The 15,283-nt window shown below is 30.5% G+C and overlaps 1 protein-coding gene across 2 annotated transcripts in view; it reads right to left on the reverse strand.

Annotated features, from left to right (window-relative positions):
- Positions 1 to 15,283, reverse strand: part of LOC107449963 (uncharacterized) — a 354,659-nt gene that overhangs the window by 194,838 nt on the left and 144,538 nt on the right. The gene's annotated exons all lie outside the window — the stretch shown is intronic.

Raw genomic sequence — 15,283 nt, forward strand, 5'->3', positions numbered from 1 at the left:
ATGCCGTTTGCTCAGGAGGGGAAAAAATAACGTTATCGAAATAAATAACCCCGCAGGAAACCCTACATCGCGTGACTGTTACTTCTATTTCTTGATCGAACATTTTTATTATTATAAAAATACTCTTTTTATAAGTCTCAAAACCGAACCGCCCTTTCGGTCTAAATAAATAAACATTCAGCACGAAATTCAAATTTGACATAAAAGCTTCTTCTTCTTAAAAAACAAAGAACGATATTGGTGGAACTTTCTAAATGGGTGGCGCTCTTTGGCTCCAGTATGGCACGCCAAGGTGATGCGGATGAGGGATCTTCTAAGATGAATGGGGAATGAGTGTTAGAGGGTGAGAAAGGTTTATTGGCGAAGATTGAAACGAGCCAACAACAAAACACGTATCCATCTGTCAAGCTCGTTTTCTTGAGAAGCGCTAGAGTGCGTGACCTAACTGTTTTGGCACAACACCTACTCCCCTCTCCATCCCTAAAAAACACAAGTGCAAGGATTTGTTTAAACTTTTTGTTTTCCCCTTCAGACACTAGACAAAAAATATTGGTGTTCAGTTCTCAAAGCCCCCAAAGCGCACATTTCAGCGTCAAGTTTCATGCATGCATTTTTTAGTTGCAATAAACACTTGCATAGATAAATTTTTATTTGCATACATGTTTTCTGTCATAAAAAAGCCACAGCGAGAAATTTCAAGCTTGAAATATGTTACCCAGTTGCCTCCTGAAAGTGCCGATCCGTGTTGATGGCTTTTCTAAACACTTCGACACCAAGAGTTTAAATAACTTTTGACTAAAAAATGAAAATGACCTCGTGACTATTAAATATGACTTTAATGACTTTTAAATGGCTTTTTACTGGGAAGGTACACTGATTGGGTGCTTGCGCTTCAAGAAGAAGACCTCACATACCCACACGTGTGACCTATGACGTAAGCGCTGCAAAATGGCGCATTAAAGTTGAGCTAAGTTTCTCTACATAAGTTAATTAAGGATGAGTTAATTAAATACAGACCGTATCACCCATCGAATTAGTTGAAATATAATTGTTTCTCGTCTACTTTTTTTTACTTAAATTAGATTTATAATTTGTTTAAGTATTTTATTGTATTCATGATATATTTGTGTTTTGTGTACCTGGCAACTTCGATGCATGATAATGCTCCGTGCCTGTCTTTGTGTTAAGTCGCTGTGTAATCACATATGGGTCATTCTCACAAAAACAGTCGTTTTTATGTCCCCAGTATATTTTATGTTTGTTTTACAGCTTACGAAAAAAAAAATTTCATGGAAAGTGTCCTTCAGAATGCAGGCTAACAAAAGAATAAAAATAAAATTATCAATTTTTATTTTTTATTTATTTTAGGTAATTGAAATATACCAATATGTCATTCCCTCCTATGTTAATTTAAAAAAAGAAAAAATTGTTTCTGAAATAAAAATTAAAAAAAATTACAAATTCGTGTTTTTTATTTCAGACTGTTGAAATATAGAATTCAGAAAATCAATTTTAAATTTAATTTCTGATAAAAATATTAACACAGCACTATTTTAAACTTTGTCCCTAGTGTTTCGCGTCATTCCCTCACAACAATGTTCTTATCACTTGCAAGCTTCTTAGAATAAAAATATTTTAATTAAAACTTTAACAGTTAACATCTGTCATCATAGAACAAAATTGCAGTATGTTTCCATCTTCAACTTAAAGAAGCTTTGCTGTGGAATAAATTTGAATGAATCAAACCAGGTAAATTTTTTTACATTTGTCATTCCCTCATGTCGTTTTTTAGAGTAAAATAAAATACAACTTCAGCGAGAAAGTCGATAATTATATGTTGCTTTCTTGTATGAATATATGCGATTGATTTCAGAAATTAATTATGTGATTGATTTCAGAAATTAATTAGCCCTAACTGTTATTTTTAAATTTTATTAAATTTGTCATTCCCTCACTAGTGTATAAAGTGAGGGAATGATGCTGAAGTGAGGGAATGATTCAAGATGAGTATATTACAAAAAAAAATTTTGTTCAATCGCGCCAGCCAATTTTATTTCCCAAACCTGTAAAAACTATTAAATATATAGAATTAAATTATAATAAATATTAGATATACTTAATATGTTATCATTTTCAAACTTGGGGTAGCTGTAACTTAGAGAAAAACATGTATTAAAATAAAATATCATTCCCTCTCTTTTCAAACAGTGAAATTAATTAATTTATTTAAATATTAAGTATAATTTATAGGATATATACTTTCTTTATAATGCCATTACATATTTCTATTAATATAAAAAGTTTCAGAGCTTTTTATTCACTTTACTTTCTTGGGATTTTATGAACTGAAAAATGACAGTTTTCGTGAGAATGACCCATATAGTGAGTGAATTGAAATCTTTGAGATAGAATCTTTGTGAAAGAAGTTAGAATGTGTCACTTAAGAGAAGTGGTGCTTGATGGGCTTCGCTTGAGCGGAATAGAAAGGAAAGAACAGTTGCTAACGTAAACAAAAGCCTCGTTTTAACAACCAATTAGGATCGAGATACTCACTCTACGTCACTTGTAGGTATCCCAATTAAGACAGTTAATTTATCACTTATTGGGTGGAGGTAATCTATCACTAATTCTTCACAAAGTTTGATATCTAGCGAAATCAAAAACCGGCATGATACTAGAGATGCCAACTTACGCCGGACAATGGATAAATATTTTCAAGTGGTAGTCTTTTAATGTATGATTCTTAGTTTCAATTTAAGTGGTTTTTACTCTATATACTACTTTGAAATAATTCAAAGTCTTATGTGATACGCTACTTTGTTGCAATTAGGGTGTGTTGAGCCATATAAGTTGGCGAAATTAACCAAAAATCAGCACATTTTAGTTTGTAGTTCTCTACGGTTTTTTAAAACATTTTTTTCCCTTCGAATCCGGAGCAGTTGGCATCTCTGTGATACTTCAAAAACGAACGTTCTTCTTCAAGGGTTAGACTGACTCTATTTGGCTGTTTTATATAATATATTTCAATAATCAACATAAACGAATGAAATTTTGATAACAGTATATTTGCAAACAATTTAAGAGAAACAAAACAAAATTAGCTTCGATGCTCACGTTTATTTTTTAACACATGAGAAATGACAAAAGATGAGCTAAAATGTTTTCAAGGGCACTTCTAGTACGATAATAGCACGGAAAAAGATTCTATTTGGTGTAATTTTATAACCGTTATTGAACAGCAGACCCGATTTTGGGTTTACGACTACCAATATTTAACTCCACAGCCTTGTAATTTTGACCCTAGTCCAGAAGACAAAGGAGCTCCTGGGTCAAGTTTTGGGAGAAATTCGCATTCGTGAAGGACTTTTTGATGAAACTAACCCGCATTTGTGTTGCATAGCGAGAAAGACCATGAAACCCTCCCAAGGTTAGCCTGGCGGTAGGGGGACTATAAACCATGATCCGTCTACAACTGAGGATATTTTACGTCAGTTTTGTGGTCGGTGCAAGCCGGCAGCAGAATTCGTATCAAGCAGCTATCACTGCGATTCGAACCCGTTTGACCTCATTGGAAGGCGAGCGCTCTATCCCCTGAGCCACCATGACTGTATTTGGTGTAATTGTAAAATTATAGCAACTCCGAAACTTTAGTCGCTAAATACAAGATCAAAAAATAAGAATGTTAGGCTGTAAAAGATGGTAGTTTCGTTGAATTAGTAACCATTTTATTACCTGTTACCAATAAAAACAAATTAACTTTTTGCAAAAACTTAACAAGAAGCTATGCGTTGATAAGAAACTTAAATTACCGATTGCTAAAAAATTTCCCAGCATTAATTTTGATATTTTAAATATCTTAGAAACTATCACTTGTTTTGAGAAGCTTGGTGATTCAATTAATTTTCTTTGTCAAAAATATTAATTTTAAAAATACAAAAACATGATTTCGGGAAGAAAATTTTTCGAAATTCAATTTACTAGGAGGCTCCGCCCCCTGCTCGCTAACGCTCGCCATACCCCGAGAATTGCTACACAATCCTATGTGGTTCACGCCGTGAACCATGGCTCGCTGCGCTCGCTCGCCAATGAACACAATGTTCTAGCACAAAGACATAATATATTATCATTAAAGACATAGTATTTTATCATCAAAGACATAGTATTGTACTTATGTAGAAGAATTCTACCAATGTTCTTATTGGCTTTTAAAAAAGTATATTAGCTATTTAGATTGTACATGGTGAAAAAATCAAAACATTAGCTAAATAAGAAACATATTAGCAAAATAAATTATCAAATATTGCTTCACTAATAGTCTGCATTTTAAAGCGTGAAAATTCAATGCATTCAATACAAACACTTAAACGTTTTTTAGACGTTTAGGTAGCTCCCAGTAGAAAAATATCAATTCAACAGCTGCCTTTTAAAGCATTCTCACTTCAATTAATTAATTCCTAATTGAGTTTAAATTAAATATTGTCATGTTTTCAGTGCATGAATCTGAATTGAACAACCTGATAATGCTCACTCTGGTTATTGTTATCTGGTTGCTCACTACGTGCTCTTGCACGCCGAATCCAATCAATTAAAAATGAAAACTGTTGCCAGCGCGAGAAAAGAAATATTATCGATTTTATTGATACATACATACATATGTACGTATTAGCGTTTTATATAATATAGATTATAAATATAGAATCTTTGTACTCTTAGCTTTCTAAAAATACTTTACTTTTGTACTGTACTTCAATTATTGACAAAGTTATAGCAGTTTCTGTGCACGGTATTAGACTAATGATTTTAAGACTTTAAACGCGTTTTTCTCAAAATCAGATTTTTTTTTAACATTTTACACCACCCTAAACCTGATATCTCTTGTTGTTTTTAATATAATTGTCTACAACTTTTAATGAGTGTTTATGATTTTAGCACTTGTCCTTTGAACTACAGACTAAGAAAAAAAAACATTTTTATGCATGTTTTTTCACGAAGACAAGTACGGAAAGTTTCGAAAATTTGCTTTTTAAACTACATTGAATCCTAACTTAGTAATACATGCACTTGGTTTTAAGATAACAGTTCAAATCATAGTCGAAAGCCTTCCAAAGAAAATTCTCCAAGGATGTTTTGTTTTAGACGATAGAAATTTTTTACAGTGTTTAGCGTACATACAAAAAATGCCTAATTTTTACCTAAAATCGACCATATTAATATTAAAAACACACGAAAATATTAATATTAATATTTTTTGTTAGTTTAAGTTTTTACACGTAATAAAACAATCAAACTATTTCTTCAACATTTAATATTAATATTTAAAAAAAGTGTCATTGTCAATACTAGTTGGATGCTATTTTTTTATTGCTATTAATCTTTACCTTTTTGAAATGTATGTTTTTGCATAATTCCTTAATCGCATACATAAGGACACATTTTTTTACCACGCCTCAAAAGTTTTCCACACAATTTAGATTTATTGTCAAGACCCACATTATTTACTTTTTTTAATAGAATGAAATATTTAGAGAATTATGTATGACCGCCATTTATTCACCCAAAAAAAAAAAGTCTTTCGAAAAATAAGACATTTTACAGCGCTTTGGTTTGAAAAATTGAGCACTTTTGTGAGGTGATAAATACATTTATTTTTGAAAGCTGTTGTTTTCATTGATGAATCAGAAGTGAAAAATTGAAGATCTTCGTGAGTTTGTGTTTTTATTTTTATTTCAAGGGATAATAAATGAAAGAAGGTATAAATCTATTCTGCCCACATGCAGCATAGCATCTTTGTTTACAGGGACACATATAAGATGGCTGAGATCGTTGGGTAACGGCCAGAAATCCAAATACAAGACCAAGATCGATCACTGTTTAAGGACTGCCATGAAGACGCATGCTGGTGTATGACAAACAAGACATTTTGTGTTGAATGTCTTTATTTGGCCCAAGGTAACAACACTGTGTTGAAAAGCAATCAACATTGTATTTATTTTACTGAATGTACGAAGGATTCTTTTTTCAGTTTAGAATCAAGTTCCGTAATTCATTAGTGAATAATGCAACAACTATGCTTATGATCTTCAAGTTCGTTAAATAATTCAATAGTGAATATAAAAAAAAGTAAGCTGTAAAAGTATACAAGACACTATTTTTAAAAAAATTTTCGTCATATTTAAATTTTTATTAACGATTTACTGAAAATGCTTGTGGTAAATGTATCTAACATATAATAAAATACAGAATTCGGGTAAGCATAAACTGTAGGCTCAAAAATACGATATTCAATATGAAACTAAATGAGTACAATTGAAAACAAATTACGAAGCCGATTTTTTATCTTTTTAAAATCATATTTTTGATTCAAACACTTTATAAATTTTACTCATAAATTTTAAATATGCCTCTTGCAATAGCCTTATACCAGATGATACTGAATTCAGTTAATTTTTATTTTGATGAGATGTACAGCTAAATACGTGTTTTGCTTAATCTAATAATGTAAAGTCACCGAGAAAGGCAACAAATAAAAAACATTGGAATTATTTTAGCTTTATTATTTGCATTGGTATTTGTCTTAAAGTTTTCTGTGCGATATGTTTTTAATATTTTAAGTTCAACAGTTTATTGCTAATTAGTGCATTCATAAATGAATGAAACAGCAATTGCAATTACAATCTTAATTGCAATTTTTAAATCTTCATCTTTAATTTAACTTTCTGTTAAATAAATCATTTTGGGAATCAAAAATAATACTTTCTCTTCAAGATATATTAAAAATAGTATTTTAACAAATTTGTGCTTAAATTTTTACTTTCATTAACCAGTTAAACACATGTATTAAATATTTTAGTTTTGTGGGCTATTTTTGAATTATATAAAAAAATTAGCAAAATTTTAATATTGTAGCTAATTTTTTTTAGCTAGTTAAATTTTTGCTTAGTCTGCAATTTTTACTTTTAAAATTAAAACTTGTTTAACATTAAAAATTTAGACAGTTATTAAGTACACAGTTTCTGTATCAATTTTTTTCAAATAATTAAAATATTTAAAATTTTTACACCTATTTCAAGCTAATGCTTAAAATGCAATATATATAACAATCAGTTTAAATTTAAACTCTCATTACTTCCTAAATTTATGGGTGCTAATAATTATCTAGGATGACTCCAAAATTTAGAATAATGCCTATGGTAATTCGAATTTGATAGTGTGAATTTTTTAAAAGTCTGCAATAATTTTTGCTCTCCAAATTTGGTTCGTAATTTAAGTGATAAAATACAGCTACGGTCCTGTAAGTTTTTTTCTAACAAAAATTATATGCTGCGATTTTATTTTTATATTCCATTAGTATTTTTTTACCTTTAAAATGCGTAGAACATTGTTTTCTTATTTTTTTATGACTATCAATTTAGCTTTTATATACAATGTAACTAAAATTTGGGCAATAACTGTTTTGAACTTGCTCTGCTTTAAAAGTTTTGTTTAAATTGATTATTAGCGAAATATTTTAAATATATATATATATATCAAATACTTTATAATTTAATTCAGTTTTATTCTTATTAATAATTTAAATATTTCATTAAATATATTAATTTGAATGAGAGCAAAGTTTATATGTAAATTTAAAACGTTTTAACTCGAATTATGTTTATACATCTCAGTTTATACGCATCACTTGAGTTCTATTTCTAATAAATTAAACATGTATTCATTTAATCAGTTAATTATTGTTTACGCGCTTTAACGAGCTGCCATTGTTTGCAAACGATATTTGTTGAGTTGAAAGAGAACAAGACTCTTCCTTTTCTAACGCACAATCTCAACATCTGTTGATGCCAGTTTTCCGAAAAGAGATTGAATAAGGAATCTCTATTCATCTGGAATTTCTCTTTTCCAACAAAATAACCACCATGTAGAAGACAAAAAAAGTCTTCCCGGAAAACACATCTTTTCTGTTCTGAAGATGGCAACGCTATTGTGCTGAAGCGAGAGACTTCATCAGTTAGAAGGCAAAGCATCGGAACGAGTGACTGTTTATTAAAGAGCGTAGAGGCGGAAAATGGACCATCGGGAAACAAAAGACAAAATTTTTCCCGAATTTCGCATTTCCTCTTACTTTGCCACCTCCGTTTTGGCGAAGAAATACTTTCCCGGAAATATATATTCCATCCTGTGACGTATTGCGACTATTCTAGATTTTGCTGCTCGAACATTTTCCACTGACGTCATTTGATTTTTGCAGACGATTGAATAGTGTGTTTTCTATTCTTCTTGACTTTCAATTCAAGACTCTATTTTCATTTTATACTATTTCTTATTAAACATTTCAATATACTTGCTTATGTATACATACTTGTATTTTTTGTGTTTCAAATTTGATTGTGCATTAAAAAGAGAATTTATTTATTGAAATATAGAACAAAAAAAAATTATATAAGTAGGCTCTTTTCAATTCAATAATACAAACTTGGCTATTTTTTTAAAAAAATATTTCGATTTACATAATTATTGATTGATGACATTGCAAATGTTAAGTTTCAAAACTCGTTACATGCCATCCAAATAAATTTCTGTTAAACTTTCGGTGAAAATAACTCTTGCTACAGATTTAACAGAAAACTCATGTTTTATTTATTTTTTATTTTTCGTTTTTTTTTACAGAAAATGAAGATATCTTGATGTTAAAGTTATTTTCAATTAAAATTTGAAATTTCATTTTTTTAATGGATTACGCTTATTTCAATTTATTTTATACATCGTGAATCGCGAAGTCTTGGATTTGAGTATCAAATGTTCTACACAATTACAAAAAAGGCGGAAAAAATTATTTCATTTCGAAGGAAGTAGCAGTTTTATTTTATTTGAATAAATAATTGGTACATAAAGTTTTTTTTAAAAAAAACTCAAAGTAATGTTCCAACATGAAAAAAATGTAAACTTCAGTAAATTGATGCGTGAAAATAATTTTTAAATGCTTCGCATTTATGTTATGTACTTATTTTCCAAATCATTTTTTATCGAATTTGTAAAGAACAAGTGAGAAATGTTTCATTCTCTAATGTGTCCGTGAATATTTTGAACTGTAATAATACGCCATAAACTGTAATAATTATCTTTGAACTGCAATAATACGTCAGTTTCTCAAAACAGTTTATAATTATCAAATTACGTTTTTTGTTTTACATTTTTCTTTTATAAAACTTAAAACACGATAACACTAGTATATTTTAAACGAGTATTGATTCAAATACCAGAAACTTTTATTACATCCCTCAATTTTGAAAAATACTACCAATTAATGTTTGAAACGTTGGTGATTAATTTTGCTTTGAGAAACGAAAGAAAAAAAATCTTTTTTCATCTGTCACAACATGAAATTTATTACTAGACGCAAACCAACAATGCGTTATTTATTTATTCTTCAATTCAACAAAATGAGAAGAAGGTTTGGTCATTTTTCTAGAAGCACATATTTCATGCCAAAATAAAAGGATTCTGAAGGATTTCCGATAAATATTCCTTTTTATTTTATGGCGTTGATCGGACAAGAAAAATAAGGATGGTCATTTATAAGAGTTTATTGAAAAGCGATGAGTTTTATAGCAATTATCGAATTTCATCTCAGATTTCTGAGATTTCTTTTATCGTTTTCTGTTGCCAAGTACGGAAAAAAATGACCCTAAGATAATATTTTAGATTACCTTTAAGAATCAATTAATAAATTACGATCTTCAAAAGCAACATTTTTCTTCAAGATAGATCTTCCTACAGTTTGAATGGTTTTAATTGTTTTCATTATAAAATATTTTGATCATTTTTGTTGTGATAAAATATTCTTTTAAAAACTCCACCAAAAAAAAACTAAAAAATATTTTTTTAAAATCAGATTGCGTAAGCACTTCTATAGAAATTTCATATTTTATATGTCTAGTAAATTATTATAGATCACGGAAAAAAATTGTAATTTAATGTTTTTTTAAGCATTATACTGAAAATATTGTATTTTTGAAATATTGTATATTTTTACCTTATATAAAGTGAGAACCAAATTATTTCTAACATTATACTTATTGCAATATTATTCTATATAATGGAAATTCTATGATTTGTAATATATCATTACATATTGTATAACCGATAAGGAGAAAATAGTAATATTACACTACAAACAATACTATCAGAGAAAATGAGAATGCTGTGTTTTCTGACATTGCACTGGAAACAATACTACCCAATAAAGAGAGAATACTATGATTTCCGATCTTAGACTTGAGGCAATACTGTCCGATAATGTGATTTCCGGTTTTTCACTACAGACAAAACTACCAGATAAAGTGGAACTTTCATGATTTCTGATATTGCACTTGAGACAGAACTTACTATGATGAAAAATAAAATTTGCAGTATGACGAAAAATAAAATTTGCGTAACTAATCATGATCGTGATAGAAAATGTGCTCAAAACAGCTTTATAACCATTTTTATCAATTAAAAAGTATCATTTTTGTATAAAACTGCTAATTTTAATGAAGAAATTTAAATTTTTCTACATTCATCTATATTTTTTGTTCTAAAACTAATAAAAATACTTCATTCAGTCTTAAACATATCTTTAGATGTAACGAAATGACATAACAATTTGCCAAAATCAACGCTAGTTAAAGGAATTATTTTTTTAAATCTATCATTACCGAATTTTCGCCAATTAAAGAGATAAGTACCGGTAAAACTTCCGCTCCACGAGTCTTCTGAACCGTTTTTGAATGGTTTTCGAACTAACAAGTTAAGATAAAAAATTGATGCCAGTTTGCCCATAAATGAGATTACTGAAATTTTATTTCGTAAGTTTAAATGAATGAAGATTTATTTTAGCTTTTCAAACAAAATTTAATTTGTTGAAAAACAGTAAAAAGCCTCCACTAAAACTAGCAGATGCTACGCACAAAAATCATTGAAAATTTTCCTTTCTAAAAATAATTTACAGTCAAATAAATATGTCTTAGTAAATACACTAAACATATAAAGATAAAGCGAGACAAGAACAAGGGACGTGTAAACTTTAAGGCTCATTACTCAAATTCACTAAAGTCACTTACTTAGTTTTTCCACTAATCATTTCATTTAAGGTATAATTTTCTACCCATTAAAATTGCATCATAAAAATCCAATTATTAAATAAGTAAATCGTATTTTTTGCACACGAATCTAATGAACATTACTATAAATTAATCAGGAAGGAAAAGAAAATTATCTTAAATCTCAGCGTCGAAATTAAAAGTAAGAAAACGAGATATTTAAAAGGCAAGTTCTTGAGTTCGCTGCAAGATTATGTGAAAAACTCGTGAGGGATTATATCTTTTTGCGTGTCAGATAGCGAAATAGCGTTTGAACTGAAGGAAATAATGACACAATGTCGTGACTCAGTAGCTGTTTTTGTTGCAACGGGAAAAAAATAGATATTGAGTAAGTGTTTGATCTTAATTCAGAGAGAAACCGTCAGCAATTCACTGTATTAAAATGCAAAGTTGTTTATTCATAATAATGTGATTTAAATTTTGTCTAAATAATTTATAGGACGCCGTTTTCTAAATTTTTTACGACTATTTTCTTATTTAGAGCCTTCATAAAGAAACTCTGCAACTAAAAAGTGTGTAATAGGGTGGCTCGTTTTACAACTATTTTTTTAAACCAAAAGTGGCCAAATCGCATTGACATTAAAAATATGATCTTTTTTCGAATCCAATAATATCTTCTTAGAAAAGTATTGTCTAGAAATTCAGGTTTTTTGAAGAAAAACATAAAAATTTTAATTAGGTTAAAACGGTAATTTTTTGTAAGGAGTGGGAAATACCACTTGCGTTGAAAACTGTCTTTTTAAACCCAAAATGCATGTTAAATACCCTTAATCGACTAACTGTTCTGCACGCAAAAAGTCGTATTATAACCTGCAGACTTCTCGGCATAGCAAAACCAGTTTTTCCATGTTATTAGATTGGAAAACAATGTATTGGGTTTAAACATTCTCCAAATTTCGCCCATTTGAAAAACCGTCAGTGGCTTAAGAGAACCCAAGGAAGTTAAAATGGAACGCAGTTAAAATGGAACAATTGCAAGCCTTCGGTCTTATTCGCTGTATCTTGGCTGATAGCAAATAGAAAATCAATCATCTTGACGCGAAGAATATCTTCTGGGGGGCGAAGTATGTATTTGTCTGAATAGACTATGTCATATTTATTTCCTTGCTAAATATTTAGATGCGACAGAACCATCAGCATTAAACTACATGTTAAGGGCCCTAATCCTTACAGCCTGATTTGTTCAAACATGCCATCACAATTTTGATCCTCTGCAAAGGGGATGACTCCTCCTCTTTGGTAGCTCAATGACCTGCGCGCGAAGTCCAGCACTTTACGGTAGAAGAGTTTAACGAGGACCGATACCACTCACCCTTGGTCCCTACGTTGGCTGATCAAGGTGGTCACCCACTGACCATAGCCAGTGACGCTTGATTTCTGTGTTCTACTGTGAACGGTGTTTTTATGATCAGTCCACAGCGGGACTGCAGGAGTGTCGTTTAACCAATTCATAAATGTAACTGACTTCATCGGTGATGATTTTAGAAAACTCAAGGAAATTGTTCTAAATATGTAAGACCACAAAACTCAAAAAGAGCTGAGAGCTCTAAACCCTAACATATCAAACAAAGCTTGTTGGTTGACCGATGCAGACAGCATTTTAAGATTGCATCTGGCAACTAAGAATTTAAAAATATATATTCCGTATGCATAAAATGATGTAAAACAGGGTCAATACACCGTGGACGGTAGCTATTGGTGCTTTTAACGTAGTTGAGATCATTTGTTGCTCTAAATATTTACCAAGGAATTATTAGGCCTAGTCCATCCTTATGGTCAGTGAAAGGCGCATTTCCCTTTCCCTCAAAATGCTCTCATCAGGAAGACTGTTTTCCAAATTTATGTTTGCCTAGATGCGCTTCATGAGATTCTTAATTCTCAACAAGACGAGGGGGTATGGTCCCCTCTTACAGATATACAGGCCTTGAAGCGCAATTTCCTACTTGAAATAAGGCTGTTTATTATTGCGTATGCAGAGCTCGAAAAACCACCCGCCAGCCAGTCCTCGGCGGTCTAAAATTCCTCGCGGACAGCGAATTTCTCGAATCCGACGTCCGCGCGGATTGCCATTTTCCCGTTAATGTTGGTGATACATTTTCAATTTTTGTTATCTTACAAGAGTGTTTTGTTATCTAGTTATCTTAGACAAGAAGCCTTAAACGCAATTATGAACATCTACTTAAATGAAAAACCCCTCTCAGAGTTTTGTGCAGAAACCTCTGTAAATCATTAGCTTGATTGTGGAACTGGCAAACGTCGTATTTGATTCATTTAAAAAACGAAGTACCCTCGGAAAAATTGACATTACCGATAACTTGACATTTGTCATTTAAATTATTTCATAAGAGAAATAAATTATTTCATAAAAGAAATAAATTATTTATAAAAGAAACACTAGTTCCCTATTAGCAACCCAGTATTCCTTTTATTACTGTATAATGCAATCCTAGTATTTGTAATCCTAGTAACTACTAATTCATTGTGCAATTTATATAAATGTTAGTAATAAATAAGAGAAAATTATATTTTTATTTATTTAGAAGCGATGGGTTAGTTTCGAAGGAGGACGGGTACATTGTTGGACAAGCCGTCCTCGGGGACGGGTAAAATTTTTGAGTTTTTTCGAGCCCTGTGCCTATGGCAATTGGCCAGAATTGTCCTGTGGCAATTTCATGGGTATGTATCGCACGATCATGGGTGTGTATTACAATTGTTGAATGGTTATTTGTTTTGAATTGTATCAATGTATGTAGAAATCAAATTTCATTAAAATAGGTCCTGTAGTTCTAGAGATAATCGACCAAGTCTGCAAATTAACTTAATTTCTTACACCACTGTATATTAGTTAAATAATTTTATCTATTTTAATATATAGGGGAGAGTTTGATAAAACGGGATAGTCGGACAAAACGGGATACGTCGCCTAGGGACCAGACTATTGCAGCTATATAGTGGACAACGACAGAAACGCGTTATTCGACCGTGATTATATCATTCTCGGTGCACCCCGTCTCGAGATCACTATTTGACAGAAAGTTGTAGGTCTCAGAACTTTTTTATTCTATTTTCTTGCCATTTTCTACATTTACGTGCGTTGTTTTTCATATTGTACTTCCTACATATATGGGAATAAAATTCCGGTGAGTATTAAATTTGATTAGCCATTTATTTACCATTATTTTTATGTGCAGTCTATCTAATTTTCTTTTCACATTTTGACAGCAGCCATGTTTGTTTCAAAAAGTGACGGAGTCGGACAAAACGGGACACTTATGAGTTGGATAAAACGGGATAGAGTTTTTTATGTCCCGTTTTATCCACCTATTTATTTGCTGGATTATTACATTTTAAAATAGCCATATGTAGGCCTAGACTTTTTGAACAGCTTATTTATATTAGCTATATATATTTTTGTAAAATTTAGTCTCTTTATATAGTAATGCAAAATTTGTTTATTAACGTTCGTTATTAAGCACTTTATTTTCGACTCTAGGATTTCACATCTTTCTTTAGAACTAATTGTAATGTATTTCTCTGATGAAGACTTCAGCTTTTTTATAAATAAACTTCGTAATTTTCTGAATAACTCAATTCAATCTACATTCGATTCTAAAAAGAATTCTTCTCTTTGCTTACTGAATAATTTAAATACTTGATTATTAAAGAGTCTTTCAGGGATGTTGCGACATCAATGGAGTGAATTAGAAATAAAATTCAATTAGAAATAGAAGAAAAGGAAAGGATTATTAAACTAGAAAAAAGAACCAAGCGAATTGAAGAAAAGGCTGCTAAGAAATCTCTCTTAAGAGCACAAGGCACATCTCGACAATGAAAATTGCGGAAATAAGCCTTCATGTTTGAAAACTCGCAGTCTTTAAAAACAAATGTAGCATCATATTTTTTTGTGTACTTACTTATAAAAGAACAATCTATATAAAAGTGTTAGAACAGTAAAATCCCATGAATATAATTTATAGAAATTTTTTCTCTGTCAGTTAATTATGCTTTTCACTTAGTTTTATGCAAAAAATTAAACATTGTAAACCCTATCCCGTTTTATCCAACCCAGGTATGCTAAAACGGGATATGTAAGAGTTTGGAAATTAATTTTTTTCTCTATTTCACAGTCATTAAAATTAGTTAAA

This window comes from Parasteatoda tepidariorum, chromosome 6 (assembly GCF_982258835.1).
Source record: "Parasteatoda tepidariorum strain Cologne lab strain chromosome 6, Ptep-v5.0, whole genome shotgun sequence".
Classification (NCBI taxonomy): Eukaryota; Metazoa; Arthropoda; class Arachnida; order Araneae; family Theridiidae; genus Parasteatoda; species Parasteatoda tepidariorum.